This window comes from Brachyistius frenatus, unplaced genomic scaffold (assembly GCF_029030835.1).
Source record: "Brachyistius frenatus isolate BFR_SWC_R1_liver_20210118 unplaced genomic scaffold, ASM2903083v1 Contig_12, whole genome shotgun sequence".
Classification (NCBI taxonomy): domain Eukaryota; kingdom Metazoa; phylum Chordata; class Actinopteri; family Embiotocidae; genus Brachyistius; species Brachyistius frenatus.
This window is the reverse complement of record NW_027210611.1, coordinates 3598657-3622500: the sequence shown is the minus strand read 5'-3', so window position 1 is coordinate 3622500 and position 23844 is coordinate 3598657. Positions and strand designations below refer to the sequence as shown.

Here is a 23844-nt window from a genome sequence, read left to right as displayed (position 1 = left end):
TACCGTCAGCATACGTCGCCATCAAAATCTTTGCAGTAAAGTTTGCGGTTCCATCGCTCGTATTTTATTACATGCTGTGATATCACACGGCTGAAAGTGCAACGTAAAGATGTCATCCCTGAATTTTCGGTGTCTGATGAGCTACAACACGATGACCACACCTGCCACCTGTCAGCCCCGTTAGTTGCGAGATGAAGTCACCATCGATAAGAGTCGTTCCACCACATCCCGAACACTGTGTTGTCTGTTGATCGTTTGTCAGCGCTCGGACCGTCAACTGGAGCTCACCACTGCTGACCCGGAGCACCCTACAGGCCTCGAGGTTCCAGAGATGGTCTGACCCACTGATCCGGCTGTAATGACTTGACCTTTGTCAAAGTCACTCAAGTCTTTACGCTCCATTTCTCCCGCATTTAACACAATAACTACTGGAACCAATTGGTCACTTCCTGGACTTTGTTAAAGTAAAATCAGTAGTATTCTCTTCATTTGTGAGTTGGCATTATGTTTAAGCTCATCAGCATTTAGAAAAACTCACATTACAATATGTATTCCTGCACTTTTATGTTTACAAATAGTATTAGGGTGTGCTGGGATGGTAACAGTGTGTTTTTTTGATATTAGCAATACTTGTTTCTGCACCATTATGACTTGCTGTACTGATTCATTATGATAAAGCAAATAGTCAATATGACCAGTTAAATCTCCACTTTTTATTAGTGTAGTCACAAGATGATTGTTTAAACATTTGTCTTATTTATTAGATATTAACTATGCCACATATTTTTTAGTTAATCTTAGTGAAGGGACTCTATTTTTATGTTGCACTGTCTAATATTTTGATAAATCCAGAACATATAATCAACTAACGACTCTACTGTCTACTGATTTTTTTTTCTGATTTCTGAATTAAAAGCCTGTAAAATGACAAAGGACAAGTGCGGATTTCAAGTTGAGAGCACAAGGTGTCAACTTTCAATTGTTTTTTGTGACAACAATCATAATCCACAAAATAATTTAGTCCATGATGATATGAGTTGACATTTGAACCTGTAAACCATTGATAATTCTTTAGTTGTTTTGTGACTAAAATAATTACTTCATAGTTAAAACTGTTTAATTTTATGTTGACAGACTATTCAACTAATTATTTCAGCATTAATTGACTACAGACTAAAAATTTGGATCTGAAATGATAAGATGTCTGTTGTTGTTTTTTTTGTTTTTTATTGAATGAATTTCATTAATGGAAATGAATCATTACTTGTGGGGTATATTTTTGCTCAGGCAGCAGCACAGAGACCTAAAGTGGGTTTGATGAATCACACCCCAGTGTACTTACATTCCTTCAGGTAATCATGCACACCACACTGCCTAACAGTAATTCAGAACCCCGGGGAGTCACAGCTAATCCCTCATAAAGATATACTAAAACATGTAAAGGCTGGAGAAAAAAAACTTGACAACTAAACAGAAGTATCGGGAGAAAAGTGGTGTTTGTTGATTGTGTACAAGTCACTGCACATCAGATTTTCTACTACATTTTAATAATTCATTCCTCAGTGGAATTTCAGTCTAAATACTTTTGACTGTAGAAAAAGGCTGAAGAAAACAATTTAACTTAAAACATGTACTTTAAGATCGCCGCGTCATTTAACATGAGGAATAAAATGTGTCATTAACTTTATGTAACTCAATGTTTGTCGCTACAGTAACCATTTATTGTCATCTATTAGACTATGTAATTTGTTGTTATATTGACACTTTGCTCCTCTAACGCACTTCCACATCGTCACACAAAACAGTATCTGCACAGCTGTTATCCAGCACACTGTGCTTTACTTACCAAATATGCAGATTTATCATGTGAGATCCCATTTGGTCTGTAAGTAGTAACAAACAACAGTACAGAGATGTCATCAGGGAGCACTGCGAGTACATTTTGCAGCTATAAAAATGTCCATTAAAAAAAACTATTCTTAAAACTGTGAAATTTCTTGTGTTTTGTATTCGTCAAGATGTTACAAGAAGAAGGTGTCTTTATTATGCAAGCAAACAAAAACTGTTTTAATAGCACATTTCTCGTCCTGCAATTAAAAATCAAGTTTGTAAGTAAAAAAACATTTAAACTCAGAATTCAATTATTTGAGGTGCAAATATTTGAGTTGCACACATATTTGCTATTAAAGTTATGTTAGTTTGGGTCACAGAATCACAAATTTCGCCCATGAAACTAGACTTTTTGGGCGCAAATTGAAAACCTTTGCTCTCAAATCAAAAACCTTTGCTTTCAAGTCAAAAACCTATAAATTTGAAATTTGCTATTAAAACAGTTGGTTTTTTTTTTTGCCTGCATAGTAAACACAAAAAGACCTTCATATTACCATCTCAAAAGTCCACCATAAAAAGCAGCAATGTCTTGAGTACTTCCTCTGACTGTGTCATGTCTTCCCCCGAGCTCTACCAATGATGTGCAGCCTCGTAACACAACCACCTTCGAGTTTGCTGTTTGATACAGACTTCTGACTTGGAGATGAACCCAAATTCATACAAACCAGGGACCCATTAAACAGCCCTTTTCAATTCTGCTTCTCGTCTCAGGAAAGTGATTCTCTCTTGTGTCAGGACACAAGTTGAGTCTTTAGAGTGCTGCCGGAGTTTGCCGAGTTTCTCTCAAGGTGATATCAGCAAAAAGCACCGAAGGGAAATAATCTTGAGCACAGAATAAGATGGTCTGACATGACAAAACATTTCATTTGAAAAGGACCCGTAGAAAACTACCTGAACGCATCCCGTGCATCTGTGTGGTTACGTTTTATCGTGTCTGGAGTTTTGATTCTACTGCAAGAATCTGAAAGGGAACGTTGTACGTTCAGTCACCAGGCCGTCGAGACTACTCGGAAATTAATTCAAAACAAAAAAGTCCAGAGCAAAATTAGTCCACATACAAATTGCAGTCAACACAATCTAACTTTTAATAAACATACACTGCATTTTTTTTTAAGATGTACATCCCCAGACACAATCAGGCAAAGCCCACAATCAAGTTCGCAGCTTTCTACTAAAGCGAAGCAAGTTATATCTACAGTAGACACTTAAGACAAAAGACCTTCATGGTGTACATCTACAGATGTTTGCTTTCAATGAAAGTTTGATTTCTCCTACACTGATAAGTGTAAAAGCAAAATGACCATATGTATAAAATAACCAATGTGCTATTATGATTCTCTGTAACTTTCCAGAAAACCTGCTAGTACGTTTTATTTGTGCGAGAAGCTTGCTGAGCTGCGTGTATTGAATATCTCCCTGTTCTATGTTTTGACGACATGTTTTCGGTTACAAATGTGACTATATCTGTACGTTTCAGCTGAAATAAATTGACTCTGTGATTCTTTGATATTCTTATTGTAATTCTTAATCATTCTTATTGATATTCATATATTATCCTGTTTTATTCAATTGACAAAAGACAGTTCGTTGTATCAGTGTTTATTTGTACATTTCTCATAAGGAAATACATAATTTCCATGATAATAACAAAAAAAAAATCCAAAATACGTCCACGACATAGAGCTTATTCACACATTAGCTTCAGTTTCCAACCTCCCTGCTCTTCATTTCTTCTCTTCCACTGTATCTGCTGCCATTCTTGTTACTGCCTAAAGTCCTTTGTCAACTTCCTCTCGGCTTCCTGCACCCTCTTCGACTTACACCATAACTCTGACTGCTATCCAACTAATTTGCCAGACGTCTATTGACCTGCCGAGTACACCTCAAACCTTCAAAGCGCAGATGGAGATGACACATCAAACACCGGAGCCCCTGTCCAAATATTTGCTGAGTCCAGCTAAATAAATCCCTTTTCATCCTCTTTCCCCTCGCCTGGGTGTTGTGTGAATCACCTAATAGCCTGAATAGAGGTGTTAGCTGATGCATTAGCCGTCTCCATTAAGATGACTCATCGGATGGAGGGGAAGGTAAAATACGGCAAAATATTCCAAATTAGAAAAAAAAAAAAAAAAAAATTGCCGGAACCTTTGGAGTAAAAACTGATGAAAAGCAGGATTTGGCAGGCTGCCAGGCTAATTATAGACTGAAAATTTCATCTGTACTTTTTAAATTGTTGATGTTACTCTGACAAAGCTCCAATTAAAAATTGTCTTGACACAGGAGGACTCTGGTCCTTTGATTCTTCTTGTACAGCTGCTCATTACAGCGGGAAAAAGGCTGGTAGTGAATATTAACGCACACTAGTTATCAATTGAAACAAATATCCACTTAGTCTTTTATCTGTGTGTGTGTGTGTGTGTGTGTGTGTGTGTGTGTGTGTGTGTGTGTGTGTGTGTGTGTGTGTGTGTGTGTGTGTGTGTGTGTGTGTGTGTGTGTGTGTGTGTGTGTGTGTGTGTGTGTGTGTGTGTGTGTGTGTGTGTGTGTTTGTCTGACCCTCTATGGGATGAATAGATCCATTTAGAGGATGTGGCTTCTCCACCGACACCACACTGCTGCCGTCTCCGGCATACTAAGCACTCCTTTTCATTTTCCGTCTTCTTCTCGCGACACTCCCCCTCCTCTTCCTCCACATCACCTCCTCTATTTATCTTTAATCGGTTCATCAGCAGCTCATCTCGCTCCTCCAGCCCCACCTCTACTTATCTTTTTGTTTCCCCTCACTCATTTGGTGCTCCGCTTTTCTCATTTGTTCCGTCTCTTCCTTCTCCATCGCCCATTCCTCTGCGGTGAATTATTAACCCGAGAGGTCTTTAGTCTTCCTTTACACCTAACATGAAACGCAAAGGGCCAAATGATATGATGGATCATCTGATCTCATACATCATGTCCAGTTATTGTGCAAAACCAGCACAGAAAGCCCCAAAACGGTGCGCACGCACACACACACACACACACACACACACACACACACACACACACACACACACACACACACACACACACACACACACACACACACACACACACACACACACATACACACACAAAGGCAGCAGACAGTATGGTGCAAATACAGTTCATAAAGTAACTAAAGCCTTTATATTTTTTCATAGTTTGACACAAATGGTTATCTAGAAGTTCTGGTCCCATGAAAAGTGTATTCAAAGTATTCATTGGTACATATGTATAGGACTTAGTATTGTTAAAAAAAGTTTGGATGCCAGTACCGATACCAATACCTCGACTTACCGGTTCCTGTACGATGCTTTTTAAATAACAATTTACAACATTAATTTTAAGATATGTAAAATTACACAACACTTTACAGTACAAATCTTTAGTATTCATGCAGTTTTTGAGGATGAAAGTGTAACCCACGTTGTTTTCTGTACAATAAACAGATGTCCTCTGAATGCAAACTATCGCTAGAAGCTACAATTTAAGGATGTTCCTTCCTAACGTAAAATCGACCTTGGTTGCAACAGAGTGATTTTATCTACGCAGGCGGGTCACCCACGTGGACACGATGTTCGGTAAATGCCGCTGCTTACTGATTATGATGAGATTTACTCATGCAAAGGAAAAGCTATGCGTTTTAAAATGAAAACGTTTTATAGTGTGGATGATACCTACAGATCAAAATTTGGTAGCAAATGACAAGACATTTTTCAATACTACATGGAATCCAAGCAATTCAGCCGATGCCATAAAACAATCAAAGTTTAGTACTCAGTCCTACCAGTGTAATGCATGACAGTGTAGTAGCCGTCTTGCACCGGTTACCGGGACAAGTCTTGTTGGAATTAAATGCATTATGTTGTAGCACTTTGAAAAGGTGTAAAATGAACCGGACGCTTACCTATACCGGAAACCTGAGTGCAGCCTGTCAATCAAACCAGACACACCTCTAAACATACCCCTCCTTGAGACCTAAAATCTGATAAATTATGGAATTATTTTCAGAAAGTCAACCAGAACACTGATCAGGAGGAATGAATTTAGCAAATGGCACCATAATGACTTGTGGGGGGAAAAAACATGTTGACGTCGTTTTTACTGTAAAGAGAGAAGTTGACATATTTTCGATTAGGATTCTAATGGAGCCAGAGGTCTTTTGGCGCTGGCCCCTAGTGGCCCTTAGTGGTATTGCACTTGAAGGCACTTCTGTCAAAAGTTGATGGAAGTCTGCGGTGAATTCAAAGGAGCTACAGCGCAGTAGGTGGTGGTGACACAATGACACACTACACAGCCCAACAGAAATAGAGCAAGTGGGACGAGGTGACATTTCCATTCTAATGTGGATTCTTTACATCATGTTCCTCCCTGGTTCAGCCGGAAGTGCTCATCCCATTTATTCATATTCTAAATATATCCAAACCCACATATTTGTAGTCCGCTGATGCACCGCAACTAGTAATAATCCTTTTAACTAATCCACATCAAATCTCTCACAATGCTAATCCGTTAGGCTTGATGTTCCACCGCAGCCATGCATCTGTACACACTTCTAACTGTGCTCTGGCATACATAATTAAATTGTGATGGTAATTTGTTGTATTGCTGGGCTTGGCGACGTCTTAACTATTCATGTACTGAGGGTTCACACTTATACATAATGGGGTGGGACGTTGCGCAGTCGTGCATTATGCACAAACAGGCATGACGTGCAAAAGAAAAATAGAACATGATATCATGCCAAATTAAAGAAGTCTGTCTCAACACTGCAAATAAACACACATAATGAAACATATGCAGATATGGTAGATGGAAGCTTTGGCTCCAATTTAACATCAACAGAGCATGTATGAGGGTGGTAGTCATCTTCTGACCTACCTCAATGCATTTTGCTATTTATTTATGAAATTTTAGAAAATATCACTGTCATGTTTAAAAGTAAAATGAATGATGTCGTTGGGTAATTGTTCAGTCTACACAGGTCATTTTGCATGTTTGAATAAACAACGCTGTCCTGCATCTCTTGTATTGCACCATTCTACACAACGCGGACTAAGTGAGACACACCCACTGCAGCTGAGTGTAGACTTTCCTTAAGATTCATTTTCTTTTAAGGAAACCTGCAAACCTTTAAAATGTTGTGAAGTAATGTATATTCATATATTTTTTTTACAGTCTATATTTGAATCTATTTGCCAATTTTACCCATAGTTAAGTAGGAAAACGATGAATGCATTAAACAGATCTTAACTTAATTGAACACCAATGGGTCATTTTTTTAGGAATGTTTTCTCCTCTGCTCTCCATCAGCACAACATGACATGAGGGGAAAATGGTGGGAGACAAACCATTTTGGACCAAGCAGAAACAAAATCACTCTCCTATTAATGGTAAACACAAGCATTTCTATGACTCTAAAAATGAAGTGCTGACTTTCAGGGTCAGCAAATAGCTAATTGCTTCGACGTCTTCATCCACTTTCACATAAGTTACAGCCGGTTGCTGGCATGGTGCCAGTGATTACTCTCAACCCTTATTAGGGGCATAATTAATGGAGCCCAAGTCAACAACTACCAGCGCCAACATTTATTTAAAAAGCTTCTGAGCATCAACAGCAACTCTGCAGACTAATAAGGCAGCTATTGGTCAGCTAATTTTCTGGTATCATCAGATGGGAAGCTGCTGGAATACTGAACAATAAGTGCATCATATAACCGACTACACGTGGTGGTTTTTGATTTGTTGGCAAACACTTTTTTTGTTTTATGCTGTATACATGTCGCTGGGAAATAATCGAAATGCCTTAAGCAGGCTTCAGTGTTTCACATTGGGACCTCATTGTTTTTAAGCTCTTCATATGACAGGGTTTTGAAGTTTTCTCAGTTTTCTGTAATTGAAAACTGAATATGTTTGGATTTTGGACTGTTGGTCAGACAAAATATGCAATTTGAAGACATTACCTTTGGCTCAGAGAAATTGTTGACATTTGCTTTTAAATGTCCTTATAATTTGAACATGAAATGATTATCCAGTAGTAAAAATAATCTAAGATATGAAAATAATCATCGGTTGCAGCCGTAGCTCTTTGAACTATCACACCACTGAATCATACTGAATCCATCTGTCGACCCTCACACCTGGACCAGCTGATGATGCTTCACTGTCTCATCTCAATCCTTTCATAAAAAGTCTGGACTCTTTAATGTGGTGATCTAACCGCCTCTGAAGCTTCGACTGACGTAATATTTTATACCTATACACAGAAATATCGATAAATACTGCATGTTAGTTGAAGGTTTTAGAACCAAAGCACTGCAGCTCAGACACAGCATTTTCTATACGAAATGTATTCAGGCGTTTCCCAAGTGAGATTTACATTGCAAAGCAGTGGCATACTACGGCAGCAACACTCTGTGCAGCTAATGAATACATGCACAATGCGCTGCAAATGACCGCTCTCTCAAGGGACGGATATTCCCTTGCTGAAAAAGCCACCTCCTTGGACACATTGAAAGCCAACTTCACAGTGTGGCGAATGTGACAAAACGTCAGCCTGCTAACCGTATTCACGCTCCCTAAATGACTGGAACTGCACGAGAGCTCCACGGATTCGACAACATGCTGCGACGTGATTGATCTGAAGACAAGCTTTGACTTTTGAAAGCGCTGCATCTCCCCTGCTGATGTTCTGCCAGTCCCTTCATAGTATCACGCTAATCAAACGAGACTGAGTGTTCTGCATATACAGTGAGCGTATGCCTGTGAGGGTTTTGCTATAAGTTGCACAGGGTTTTATGCATTAGTGCGGTGGGAGATGTCATCCGTCGCCTGTGGTAACGCTTTAACATGACGAGTCGGTTATGTTCCTGTGTATTTACATGCCAATGCACTACACAGACTTTTCACATTATAAAGTGTTTATCCAGCATGCAACACGAGCAGCATGCAACAAAAGAGACTACAGAAATGCTGATGGCTCGGTAAGGCAGTACATATGCACAGCACTGATGTGTTGAAATGTTACCGTAATTGTTTGTAAATCATGGCCAGTAATGGTGATTGCTAACTACCAGTAAACACAAAGGAAATGTAATTCTTTTTAGAGGTAAAGTATTGCACAAAGTGAAATTTTGACCAGATGACAATCCATCTGGACGGAGTTCACGAATGTCTCCACCAAATTCAAAGACAATCTTACTAAAAGTAGTGGAGCCATTTCACTAAAGAACACAAATGTAAACATCAGGGTGGCTCATACAGGCACCATAAATGTCACCACAACATTTCACGGTAATCCATCCAGTGGCTGAAAAAAATGTTTCAGCCTGGACCAACAAAGGTGAATCGTCCACCAGACAAATATTATCATCCATCTTGCAAGCATGACTAAAAACAATCATTTATTTAATCTTCAATCTGTTATTATTTGTGAGAATTTTCTAAGCGTAGCGAACGAGACAGACATAAAACACACTTCTTTTCATGATGTGACAGAGAAGAAAGAACAAGACATGATCTCCACCCACGGCTTGCTCGGATTTCATGGTTTGATGGATGTCGCAGCTGTTTGGTGACAAACAAGTTATGTCATGTTTTTCAGTTTTTTTCTGAAGACAATCATCAGCTGTTAATAACCAAACTAATATACGAATCCTTTCCCATCGCCTACTCAGAGAAAAAAGTGACGAGTGTTAATACGGATTCGGGGAAACATCATCAGAACCTTGACAGACATTAGGAGGATGGACGACAGAATATTTACATGTTTTTTTATGACACATTTAAGATTTTTGCATGCGAGTAGTATTGTACAGAACATGAGAGGGGAAAAAGTCAGTTCATATTGTCCACCAAATCTCTGAGAAAACAATGGACTAAATACAATGATTATACCTGAATTTGGATTAAAAAAAATTCCATTATAGCATTTGATAGAAATCAGCGAAATCAGCATATGCAATAGGTTGTATCGGGAAATAATGTTGTAATATATTCTAGGGTCAGGGTACATTTCTAATGAAGAATGAAATGAAACGACAACAAAAAAATGCAACTGAAAATTTTGGAAAATTAACTATGGTACACTTTCAGTATAGTAAAGTACGGTATTAAGTACAGTATTATAAAGTTTCTATTGATGTTGATGAAAACTGTTTTCTCGTAGTGTACGTATGGAGGATTGAGTAGAAATATTGTATAATATGGAATTAAAAATCAACATCATGAGTTGATAATTGTTGCAGTTTTTACATAAACTGCATGTAACACACAGGTAACAGGACTCATCTGAGAAGCTGAAGTTGGCAGACGGCTTACAGACCTGCGTATCGGTGATTCAGAAAATCCAACATGTTATCGTCCCATTTTTTTCCTATTCAAAACATGCAGTCACACAAATCTGGCATAATACTGTACCACTGCAGAACTGTGGGATATTTTCAAATATTAGTCTCCTCTCTGCGTGACAAATCAGATAAGCAGTTTGGATATCAGCAAATCCCTTTGATCTTTTCTTGCCATCCATTGTTAAGTGGACATAAACAAGAACACAACTGTGAACAAAGCCACACATTTAAAAAATGCTCGCAGGAAAAACACTCAGACAAACAGAGAGCAAGAGAAAGTATCATAATAGGGCCAATAAATCATCAGTAACGAGTTCACTAGCCCTGCATCTCCTTCACTAAAACTATTAAATACTCAGGGGGGCTCACAGAGAAACAGGCTGCTTCCATCCAAAATAATAGCCTCCACACTTTTCATGGTGAAGACCGTGTCTACCAGAAAGCTTTGAAATGTTGGGTGGCACCCCGAGGTGTAAAACACAAGATTTCAGAAAACAATTAACAAAACTGAAGTGATAACAAAAATTTGACAAAAACAAAAACCTCACACCCACACACAAGACACATTAAGGTAAGTCAACAAACCGAACACACATACAAGAAAAATGTGAAAACACAAAGGCATAAAAGATATATCTGATGGATATCTAAAGGTGGCATTAACTAGCTCCGGCAGCTCGAACTCAAATTTGTCAGCTCTTTAACTTTTCTACTTCAAACAAAACATACAAAAAACGAAGAAAAGAAAATGTGACAAAAAGCATCTTGCAGATTTACAAGGCAAACAAACCAGCCACATAATCTTTTTCCGTACTAACCAGAACATCAGGACCACTCAAAAAAGAAGCAAATAACGTCGATTATGTCATAACAACGGCACATGGAAAGGTCTGGGACACATTTGACTATAAGTGAACATCCAGTTTTACATGCTGGATGTATAGGAGAAATCAACAGGTATAACAAGATGAGCGGGTCGGAAAGGTATGTGGGGTGTTCCTGGTCAGCATTTGTGAGTATCTAGAGACGGCGGTCCAATGCGGGACAAACTATGAGGCGGCGACAAGGTCTTTGGGGATGTGCATGAAAAAGTCCAATACAAGATTGACTCAAAACTTAAAAGACTTAATGGGTGCTGCAAATGTCTTGGATACCACAGAACACATTCAGATTGATCTCTAGTGTCAGACTAGTGTAAAATTTGCTTTTATATTATTTTAATGCTGGATAGACAGTTTCCCCAAACAAGACTCGCTTGTTTTATACCCACGATGTTAAGCACCCTACACCCGGGCTAAGGTCATGTGTCCAAATGGTGTTTTTGTTTTTTTTTCCAATGTTTGCCAATGAGTAGAGAGCATATGCAGCAGCATGAGGCCAGGATGAGAAAAAACATCTTTTATCAGAGGGCTCAGACTTTTTTTTTTTTGCAGCTGCTCCGCATGCTTATACCTAAAAACTTTTCAGAAAAGTGCTGGTGTCGTCACTGTCGTGATATATTAGGGTGAGACTCTCCACCCTGGTAACCAAGGACATGGAGGAGAAGCTTGTTCGGTCCATGTCTGGCTACCTGGAGCTTTACGGCTTGTGTGATAAAAAAAACAAAAAACAAAACAACTAAGGTTACTGTAATTGTAATGCAGTTTTAAGTTGGGTGTCTAAGTAATGTCAATCACTTAGCTGGCACGTTCCTGCCAGAGAGAATATGGACAAAAGACCAAACTTAGAACTGAGACCTGTTCCCATGGTAACACTATGTGATGCCTGAACGTAGCTTATAATTTGTGGTTTTCCAATAAGTAATGGAGGGAAGGGAGCTGAGTGGTTTCATGTAGTTGTTTGGTGAACCATGTGTTTTTGTTAGTCTTAATTTAATCTGAATTGGATCCGAACAACTTTGTAGACAAATTTCGGCGTCTAAAGTCACACGAAGGACCAACAACATACACAGGGGTTCACATCAGGGTATCAGCAGCAGGGAGTTTGTATTGTTTCTTCCTTTGTCTGTATGGTGAGCTCCCTAACTAGATCTCACCGTGCACGCGAAACGTTGCCTAGGAACGGATCAAAACAGTTCGCACCATCTACACCAGATACCAGGGGTCGACCATTAGTTTTGTTCAAGATCCAGTTTTAGTGCCGTTTGCCGAGACGGTTGTTTTAACCCTGTCATTCATGTAAAATAAAAATTTTTTTTAATAAAAAGTACGGTAGTGTTTGGATGACATATGAAACTTTATTCAGCTGGATCACCGAGCTCCTATTTATTAAAATGTAATCTCATTTTCACTGCAGCTGTGTTTTCTATTCTGTATCTTCTCGTGAAATATATTCATTTCATAAAGTGGTTTTTTTTGTTTGTTTGTTTTTTAACTGAAGGGCCGCAGTTGTTTTTTTTCCCCTTAAATCTTTTCTTTATGTCATCTCCCTCTTGTCTTATTTTGTTTCTGTAAATGTGAAACTGAGGCAGGTGAGAAAGAAATAATTGAGTGAGATACGGAGACAGAGTCAGCTCCGTGTGTGTGTGTGTGTGTGTGTGTGTGTGTGTGTGTGTGTGTGTGTGTGTGTGTGTGTGTGTGTGTGTGTGTGTGTGTGTGTGTGTGTGTGTGTGTGTGTGTGTGTGTGTGTGTGTGTGTGTGTGAGAGAATAACCAACAGTGTTTTGCTTGATGACAGCAGTGTTTTGTCATTTGAAGATCTTGCTTGTTAGAGCACACACACCTTAATAGTCACTCTGAACGAGGAGACCCAAGATGAGAGGAGGCATTTGTATTACCACATCAACACTAGAAACACGAGCAGCGTACAGTATAACGTCAGCGCGCACACACGGACACGCACGCAGCGCCAGCAGCACATGGAGGATGCGCACACAGACACCCGGAAACAGATGTGACCGCATCCTCCAGTGTACAAACACACTTTGTATTGAAAAAATAAACAAACATATGACTGTTTTTAACTGTGGTGTAGTTTTTAGTGGATTACTTGGCAGGTCTTGCAGTTTTGTGTATCAGCCAACAGCCAATTGGACTGTGAAAGCACTGCTGCAAAGAAGATTAGAGCTGCAACTAATTATCATTTCCAAAGCAGATTAATCTGCAGAATTTTTTTTTTTTTTGATTAATCGATTAGTGTTGTTTTTGGTCTATCAAACATTGGAAAACTTTTTTACTTTTAGAACTCAAGCCAACGTCACCACACGGCTTGTTTTGCATGAAAAATGACTTGGAGGGCAGCTCAGTTATCTAAAAAGATGCACATTAATTTCTGTTGATTAATGAATCATTGCAGCTGTTTTCTAATTTAGGATTAAAGAATACAATATTTATCCAATTAGTTTGGCCATTACAGTGCAATTATCAAACATACAACGATACCCACAAGTCCTCCACATTTCTGTACTTCTGCTTTGACTGCTGGCTTTTCAAGCTTTTTGGTAGCTAGAAGTAATTTGTAGCATCTTAAAACCTGAAAGAGGATAGCAAACGTGAGTTATTTGCAATAGCTGCATTTTTAGTAGTGAAGAAACAAAGAAAACATAAGAAAACCAAATGGTTGACAATTTGTAGCGACCAGAGGTGGAACTCAATTTCTCTCATCTTTTCCGAGAGCAGTTTTATCGTTTAGAGAAGTTGATGTCTCCTTTAATAATCAGAAAAAACCCTAACCATTGTGCCTTATAGTCTCAAACTGACCACTTGCGACTTGGCAAGCCGAGTCACAGGCAACACTTTCAGCTGGTTTGAGCCGAGCTGACACCAGACCGTTCCCACTGCTGCAACTTTTCCTGGAATGTTATAAAACAGTTTTGTCTCATCGTGAATCTTTGGTCTGAACGGGGCTATAGAAGTCCAGGATGACTTCATGCATGCCTTCCTGTTACAAATCTAAAAATAAATCAGTTTTATGATGGGACAGTGAGTTGATTTAGCTGAGGCGCAAAAATGACTCAGTTACGTTTCGGGAAACATTGTGATTTGGGTTAAAATGACTTCATGAAGGTTAGAGGAGCGCCGTTGCCACGGTGACAATGATAAATATTTGGTTAAGAAAGTGGAACAATCGTGGTCATGCTGACGAAAATTGTTTTGAAACACAAAATGAACATGAAAATGAAGCTCCATTGTTTTGTTGACCCATCCATCCACCCTAACCTCCTCCCTACAGGGACTTAGTCACTCTGTAGCAGCGTCACTTCTTCTCTTCCTGCTTTGCTTCGGTCATTATTACTGTACCCTCGAGGGATTCATCACTTGACGTAGAAACAACTGATGTTGTTGTTCTTCTTCTTCTTGGGAAGATTAAGGCATTCACCACACAGCATCCTCCATGCACTCCACCAACAAACAATTCCACCACTGTGTTTACTACAATAACCAGCAGAGCTGGTATATTTTCTTCTTTTAATTAAGTTCGAACAGATTTAATAATAAAGTACAATCCTGCACCCACAGTCATAAAATCTGTAAGATGAAAACACAGTGTGAATCATAGGCGTGAGTGATGCACTCCACCGGGATGACTCGTCATAAAAGCATGTTGTAATGGTGTTTTTACTGCAGTATTTTCTTTGCCCTGCTCTGCATGTGGTGGCCTTCATCCCTGTCCATGGACAAACACTTGAAACAAGCACTTTAAACGACCACTCCTGCACGAGCCCTGAAGTTATCCGTTTCAAGCCTCAGATCAGATTTCCTAATGAGATTTCTGCGAGCTGGTAAAGGACTGATTTTGACCTTTGATATAGACATCTTTAAGGATGAGGAGACTGTCCAGGTTGTATTGTTTGACCCTTTGGAGCAGGTCAGTTACTGTTTTTACTTCACTAGATAAAAGTACAGATGTTTGCTTGCTTGTTTACGGTGTATTTTGTTTCTTAATCAGGAAAACTGAGAGACATTGTTTTCTAAATAATACTCCAAAAAAGATAAAAATGGAGAAAGAATAAGAGGAAGAAAGAAGGATTTATCGATTGATAAAGACACAGAGCAGTTCATTAGCAGGAGATAATAAAAAAATGTAATCATGGGTGGATGAAACACACACACACACACACATCGAACTGTCAGTGGAAAGATGTGAATGGCACTGAGGAAGGGAAGCAGGGCCATTTTAATGACGTTATGGAAGCCATTATGTTGTCAAGAGCCCTTTGCCTTCACGGCCATGGCTGCGTCGGCTTCCTCGCTCTGTGGGAGTGCGTAGCAATGTATTTCTGAAGGGAACGACCTTGTTTATTGGCTTGATTGAAACCAGGGAGGGAAATAGGCTGTTTTCTTCTCTCACCGGACTGATGTTATTTCCTTGCCTAAAAGAAATGCAGAGATAAGTGAGGAAACACTGACAAAAGACAGGAATTTGTGGCTATTTCAAAGTGGGTGGCATTAATTAATTTCTGGCATGTTTGACTGATATATTTTGAGTAAAAACTTTGAACGCTTGTACTTTGCTATTGGGAGCATGCAAGTGCAAAGACAATACATAATTCATTCATTCATTCTTATCTAAAATTGTTAATTTAGAAATATAAACTGTAAAAATAATACGAAATATGAAAATAAAGGCATTGTAATTATATAACCATTGAAAACTATTGACAGTTTGTTTCAAATGTGTCAAATGACTTTCACCATTAAAAACAGCACATAATAGGAGGCTGTCACACCTCTCTAGTTTGGAGGAATTCAAGCTCTTGTGTATTTGCCTTAATAATGTGTTGCCTGTTTCGGCTGCTGTAGGAAAGCTGTTAGTGTGGTGCAGATTAAACAACCATATCAATTCAGCTTAATAAAGTCTAATTAAATTCAGTTTACACAGAGATAGTGTTTTCAGTGAGAAACTTCACTTGCCTGCATAAACAATGCACTGCATACTGTATACTTATGCAAGATCATTTTGTAACCATGGTAACATGTATGCATGTTAAAACAGAAGTGTTGTACTTGCTTCAGTCACCATCTGTTTTAGATGTTTCTTTTATGAAAGTGAGTGACGCTCTGCATCCAATCTGTAATTATCTCCCCTGTAATCCATCACAATACGAGACACTTCTGTTTGAAACCTTATGGCCAAACAAATGCACTAATATTGGATCATTCTGCAAACCTCAAATGACTTTCTCCTGTGTTTTGTTAGTTAGGAAAGTAAGATTTGTTTTTGTTTTTCATTGATTTGGGTTAGGTTAGTAAAGATTACATTCCTGAGATAGAATGGTTTTGTTTGTTTTTTTGGCCTTAGCTCACCCACAAAGTCATTTTAAGTTCAACTCCACGTTTGTACATATTGTAAATAAATTGTCAATTGTTTCAAACCAAATTCATTCGTTCATGTGGCTGCTTGGGACCTGGGGAAGACGGGGCAACCAATATTTTCATGTTCCGTCTCGGCTACCCCTAGACGGGGCATAACTAACGACAACCTGGTGTCCCTTAAAAGTGACGCAGATCAGATGATATACAGTATATATATATATATATATAAATGTGAGTTTTTTTCTTGTTAGGAGGAGGTGGGTTGAGTAGATGGTTTGATATGGTAGCGGACATGGGTGTGGGAGTCCACTGTTTGCTTACTGTTTCCAAACACACAACTTTAGGGAGGTAGCGACTAATGCGCAACACAGTTCAGGTCATCATTTCAACTCAAACTACGATCTTTCGCCAAACCTAAACAAGTTGTTTTTGTGCCTAATCCCAAGGTGCTAATTTAAGAAACACTCACAAACTATCTTAATGGTCGTATTGGAGGATGTGTTGCTTCCTGCACTGGCCTGAAAGTTTAAACACTGATCATAAAGTGTGTAATCACCCAGCGTAAGTCTAGTGTTTGCAGTAAGTCCGTTCAAAAGACATGAATGTGTAATTTTTTTTCACAGACGAAGTGAACCAGCTATAAATTTGAAGGCAGTATTGCCACCGTTCAATACCCAACGTCCTTCTGTTCACCTTTATCTATAATCAACCTTTTACCCTGACATGACACAGGAACTCAACCCGGCTCACTTTCAGTCACAACAAAGAAAAAAAGCACGAGAATATATTCTGACTCATGTTCAGCATTGAAAAAAAAGTGTCTTTGTGACAGGTACAATTTACAGGAATTAAATCAATACAAACAATGGCCTGCAACATTCCACACATCATCTACATTCAAAATGATTTTCCCTTGTTTGCAAGTTTAGATAAAATACCTTTTCAAAATAAACCAAATAAATGAGAGGACAATTACAGATAGAAAAAAAGCATTGAAGACGCTTTGGTCCAAGTATTTCTTTTCAAGGTCTAACCAAAGCATAATGTATGTTTCTGGAGAGCTACTGCATGAGCTAACACAGGGCATTGTTCTAAATCTAAGCACTCCTACTTAAACCCTCCATTAAAAATGTGGGAGAAAGGTCATAAAACATGATGTGCCACAAACCCACCGCTCACTGAGCAGTAGGAAGGTGGGTGAGGGCGTAAGGACCTCGCTGGATTCATCCGAGCTTTATAAGGGGTTTGAACTGTATTTTACTGGGAGGAAGGGTGAAATGATTCAGACTCGCCTGATGGTTTTCACCACAGGGGACATACATGTAAAGTTCAGGGTTACAAGGGACACGTCATTCCATTTAAATTACTCTGAGGCTATGAATAAAACAAGACTCTGTGGTCCAAAAGTAGAAAACTGGGACAAATGTATGTTTGCCTACAAACTGTAAAGGTTTGTCAATAATTGAAAATATGTTTGAATGTGTATTTTTGTTTGATTTCCAAGTGTATAAATGTGCATATCAGTGTGCATGAGTATGAAATTACTTAAACATGCAATTAAACCTACTTTTTCATATCCTCACAAGTTACCTTCCAACACCTCCCAAAATGACGCCCGTCACATTAGCTGTGTTTTGTATATTACACAAATTGAAACTGAAAATGATTATTTTCTGACCATTAACAACTATCTTAACCAGGTGTCCTGACTAAGAATAGTTGAATCTGACACGTCAATTCTTTCCCATCGTCGACTGATCGTCAAATCAGTTGGGGTTTATTCACAAACTGTTAGGAGAGTGACTGAGGTATTTTCCAATTTAAAATTGACGGTATTATGGTAAAATTGGCTATACATCATGATTTATTGGATGAAACAAAGCAATTCTATGGAAAATACTAAATTCAGCAGCCCCCATATGACTTGAATGGAATGATCTTTTGTTTCATAACCACATTTTCGCACCTCTGCGACTCTTCAACTGTGAGATTGGCAGTCCAATCAAGCTCCCGATCAAATCAAATAGACAACCATTTGGAGTCACACCTGTTGTAAAGTTTTACTCTGTAAAATGCATACACGCTGCTAATCGCACATTAGAGAAGCTGATCCCAGCTTAAAGACAGTTTTGAATATTAGACAGAGGACCCATGAGAGAGGTAGGAGAACGTACAAAGCAAAGGTCTCAATTAAGTGATCAATCTTTGTTCCAATCCTCAAAGACGTCACATTCTTTGGACAGCGACTGAATGAATGAGATACAAGCCGCCAAGATAAGATCTCTAGTGAGACTTGAGACTGACTGGTTTCACACAACATGATAGATGAGCAGCTCAGTAATGCAACACTATCTCAGTATCGAACCACGGCGGCTTCACAGCACCTCGTGCAATACGTATAGCAGCCCTCTGCGCGACCTGCAGCCTCCGAGATGAGGATAAGGAACTCCGAAAGTGATGAAGGGATGGATAGGCTGGAGGTATTTTTCGCACGTATTCATTAAGTGAAAAGCGATGCCACTACGATGCCATACAATAATACTCCACCTGCAGGCATGGTTCTATGTGTCTGGTACCAACAGTGCAAAAAAGGTTTTTCTTGTGTTCAGTCATTATATTCGTGTTCTGGTGGATAAGGACGTCTTAGGTGCATCTGGCTCAGCGTATAGCATCCGCAGTTTTGTGCGATGTAGAAAAAGAAAAAGACAGTTAATTCTTCTTAATTCCATTTGATTGGGAAAACCATGTGGAGCATCCAATTAAAACAAGGCCAGGAAAATAGCTTTTAACCTCCCACTGAGCTGTGTCTGTGTACACTCAAGTGTCCATATGTTTTATATGTGGGAAGTAGTGATTAATAGCAGGACTAAATAACAGGGTTGGAGCATGAGAAGAATTCTTACACAAACACACAAAAGCCTGAATTTAAACTATCCACAACAGAAACTGACTGTAGGTAAACATCAGACACTTTGTTGGAAATGACAAGATAGGAAAATCTGTGATTTGGAAATGGTTCAGATTCTAAAGTTGCAGGTTAAGTGTGCCAACAAAAACAGGATACACAACAATGTTTTCAAAAATGCAACGTTCGTCCAATGAACACTTTGTCTCACGTTGAATAATAGACCGGAAACAGTGGAAAAAGACTCCAATTAGGGTCAAGACACGGCAAGAACCAAATCAAATACAGGACAATAAAGTAATCTCATTAAGTATCATTAAAAAAAAAATTAAAAAAAAAAATCCCTTACAATAAATGTATCTATTCTGTCTGAGTCAGCCTTCCTCTGCACATTCCCCCTATAAGGCCACGGCAACAAGGTTACAGGAGGTAGATGACACATGCTGGACCAAAATAAGTGAAGAAAACAGACACTTTGTTGGAAATGACAAGACAAGAAAATCTGTGATTTGGAAATGGTTCAGATTCTAAAGTTGCAGGTTAAGTGTGCCAACAAAAACAGGATACACAACAATGTTTTCAAAAATGCAACATTCCCATCCCATCATCCCGACTATACAGAAAGTCTACAGTCCCTAACTGTTAAATTAGCATTAGCAGCCTAGCCTCAAGCAAACAAGCCTGTGGTGCTAACATTAGTTTAAACCCCAACAGCAGTCGCATTATCAGCCTTTTTCTGAATTTACTCATCAGGAATCAGACCTGTAGCTGTTTGTCTATTCGTCACTGCAAGAGTCACATTCGTCCAAACCATATAATTGTTTTAGTTAACGTCACACGGGACTCAAAGTAATGCAGATTTTAAGCCCACCATCCACCCTGACCTCCTCCACGCCACTCATGAATAAAACACTTCATTTACTTAAAAAAAAAAAAGTTGCTAGTGAACATAATCTAAGCAGCAAATAAGTGCAATTTCTAAAGAGATAGAATTAAACCAACCAAAAAAAAAAATACTTGAAGTTTTGAATTTTATGTCCAGATTTTCCATCTTTTCTGAGAAAAGACTTTTCAACGACAAACATAATTTCCTTAAGCAGCATTTGTCAATGACTACATTACAGGTTTGGAGGAACAGCTGATTTGCATATCCCACATGCCAGCTCACACTAACACACACACACACACACACACACACACACACACACACACACACACACACACACACACACACACACACACACACACACACACACACACACACACACACACACACACACACACGCACGCACACGCACGTACACACACGTCAGGATATAAACTGTGGATGCTAGCCACTCACACAGGGAGCACCTGTCAGCTGGTGTTGTGGGACAGCCAAGGGCTTGTTTGTTTGTTTCTCCCCTCTCTCTCTCTCTCACCTCTGTGTGTGTGTGTGTGTGTGTGTGTGTGTGTGTGTGTGTGTGTGTGTGTGTGTGTGTGTGTGTGTGTGTGTGTGTGTGTGTGTGTGTGTGTGTGTGTGTGTGTGTGTCTGTACCTCAGTCCAAGGTCTCTCTTTTCCCTCCACACCCCCTCACCTCTCCACCTGCTGTTCCTTCCTTCACTCCATCCCGCCTCTGTCTCACTTCATACCAACCATCATACCCCAATCCATTAGATCTCTCTCTCTCTCTCTCTCTCTGCACCTGTGACTGAAAAACAGACTCGCTCAGTCTTTCTCTGCCTTCCTGCTTATTACAGCCTAGAGGCAGCCACTCCATCACAGAGAAAAGGCAGAGATAAGCTACAAGAGTACACCTGCGCCTGGTATGAATGCCAAATCCAGAGTCGGTGACAGCCAATTCCCGGCCAAATAATGGAATCAGCGAACCTCAGCTTCAGACAAATCAACCTGACAGCTTTATCTCTCACTCCCAATTTCAAAGCACGTTAAGAACCTCATTATCAAATGAGAAAAGCAATCAGTAAAAAAAAAAGAGAAAAATGTTGACACTGCCACAATACCGCACACGAGGGATTAAAGTTACAAAGCTCATTTGCGGATGGAACAGGTGGGAGAGAATAAGACACATGTTTTTATTTCATCAGCAAAGTACTGCGGAGTGTTATTTGGCAAAAGACAGCACAGTAAATGTTGTATCAACAACCGCATAAACTGTTAAAGCCATAGTGTGGGACGTATAAACAAACGTCTGTTATAGTCAAGCAAGGAAAAAATTAGGACTGTCAAATTCCAGGATGGTGCCAGTATGGATTTTGGGGGGATTATTTATGATAAAGGTTTGTTTCTTCCAAATAATTATCTCTGGCATTTCCTGAAAGGAAGTGTGTAATCTAATTACGGAGAAAATAGGACCTTCCCTCAAAGAACAGCCTTAAAAAGATTTGCTTGTTGCTAATTTACTTTTTGGAAACTGGTTTTATACTTAAAACAGATTTCTAGATATAAACAAACTTGATCTGCACTCATTTTTGCATTTTCAAGCTAACCTGTTGTGCACTGACTTGAAGACTCTCCATGTTAAAGCAGCAATTAAGTAGAATTAACTAGAATTCTATCATCAATACATAATCGACACTTAAATCCCTAAATACATACATAAATGACAAACTTGTAAAATAAATGTTACAGAACAGGATGAAGAGCTGTGCCTCACTTAAATCATTCCACAGCTCATTTACATGCCTGAGTAATTTCATGTGTCCAAAAAGGTTTGCGATTTCTCTGAACATCAAAGTTAATCATCCTCAAGTGCAATTAATCAATTAAAATATGTTCAGAAGCCCATCCACTCCTTTTCCCTAATCTAAAAAAAAAAAAATCAAATTTATGAAAATATAGATATTTCTTTCATTTCAAAGTGTCTCCTGCTTCACTGAAAAGTCCCTTACTAGTGTTGTTAGCTGGAAGTTTCAAATTCAAAACTCAACAGTGAAGACCAAACATCTAGCAATCAGCGGAACACATTGACTGAGAGTAAGGGGACTTCACAGTAAATATCGAAACAGAGTTAAGCCGAAAACAGCAGTTTCGTTGGACTCATTCGTTTACCAGGACAATGATGCTGAGGTAAACAGCACTCAGCTCGCAGGTCAAGTCTACTTTAGCTAATGTGGAGTATTGACAGATAGTTAGTTCCTTCATCCTGAGCCCGATTATCTGTGAGTGTCTCGGAGGCGGACGTCTGTGTGTGTGTGTGTGTGTGTGTGTGTGTGTGTGTGTGTGTGTGTGTGTGTGTGTGTGTGTGTGTGTGTGTGTGTGTGTGTGTGTGTGTGTGTGTGTGTGTGTGAGGGAGCAGAGTGTGTCCACCATGTAATTATAGATTTAGTAAACCCGAGGCTTAGTGCGACTCCATCAACCTCTGATTTGTTGGGTGAATGGATACTCATGATAATTAGAAGTGCGTGTAGTTGTAGGTGTGCAAAGCTTACAATGGACTTTTACAGATATATAAACTGTTTCAACAAATCCTAAAGATATCTATGACCTCTGTATGTCAGTGTTGCTGTGTGTGTGTGTGTGTGTGTGTGTGTGTGTGTGTGTGTGTGTGTGTGTGTGTGTGTGTGTGTGTGTGTGTGTGTGTGTGTGTGTGTGTGTGTGTGTGTGTGTGTGTGTGTGTGTGTGTGTGAGATAATGTATGGATTTTCTTTTCTGAATAAATAAAAGAGGATTATGAGATTTTGTTTGAAAAATTGCAGTACATATCTATACCATGAGTTTAAAATGTCCCAATTGCAGAATACTTTTGCTTTCTTTCTTTACTAAAATTAGATTAATATATTTTTCCCAGCTCTGGGCCTGTGCAGTTTATGGAGGCGGTTACAAATTGTTAAAAACCAAATAAATAATAAATCTTTGGAAGAAAGATTGCCAGCAACTATGTAACTGCAAATTTAAAGTATACAACTGAAACAAAGATTAAACAGGCTCTACACCTTTTTAAATTAATTCAAATGTGTGTTCTATTAAGAAATTAAAAGGCAAAACAAATATTGAGTGGGTTTCTGTGGATGTGAGCTTACGTGTCCGACTGCCTAAATCTTTGTTAATAGCTCCGCTGCGAGTCTATAAGGTTGAAATACCACAGTGTAAATCGTTGACATTAAATCCATTTTATGTTGCAGGCTGACCTGGAAAAACTAAATTGCAGCTACACTTGCTCTCCCGCTAATTGGAATAAGACTGGGGATGTATTTATTTACAGAATATAAAATAGTAACCCCCAGCCTGGACCTCGGATCAAGGTCTCACATCTCCTATTCATTACACTCGTCAATGATGTGCAAATCCTTCTGGTTTACGTTACTGGGCATACAGTGTGTGTACAGCATCTGGATAAACAATTCAAGCAAAGTAGGTCATTAGAAAAGGTGATTAAAGTAGACAGAAAGTTATAAAAATAGCAAATCCGATCGCTCACACAGATCAAAAGCTA

The 23844-nt window shown here is 39.0% G+C and overlaps 1 protein-coding gene across 5 annotated transcripts in view; it reads right to left on the bottom strand.

Annotated features, from left to right (window-relative positions):
- Nucleotides 1–23844, bottom strand: part of b4galt2 (UDP-Gal:betaGlcNAc beta 1,4- galactosyltransferase, polypeptide 2) — a 165292-nt gene that overhangs the window by 120575 nt on the left and 20873 nt on the right. The gene's annotated exons all lie outside the window — the stretch shown is intronic.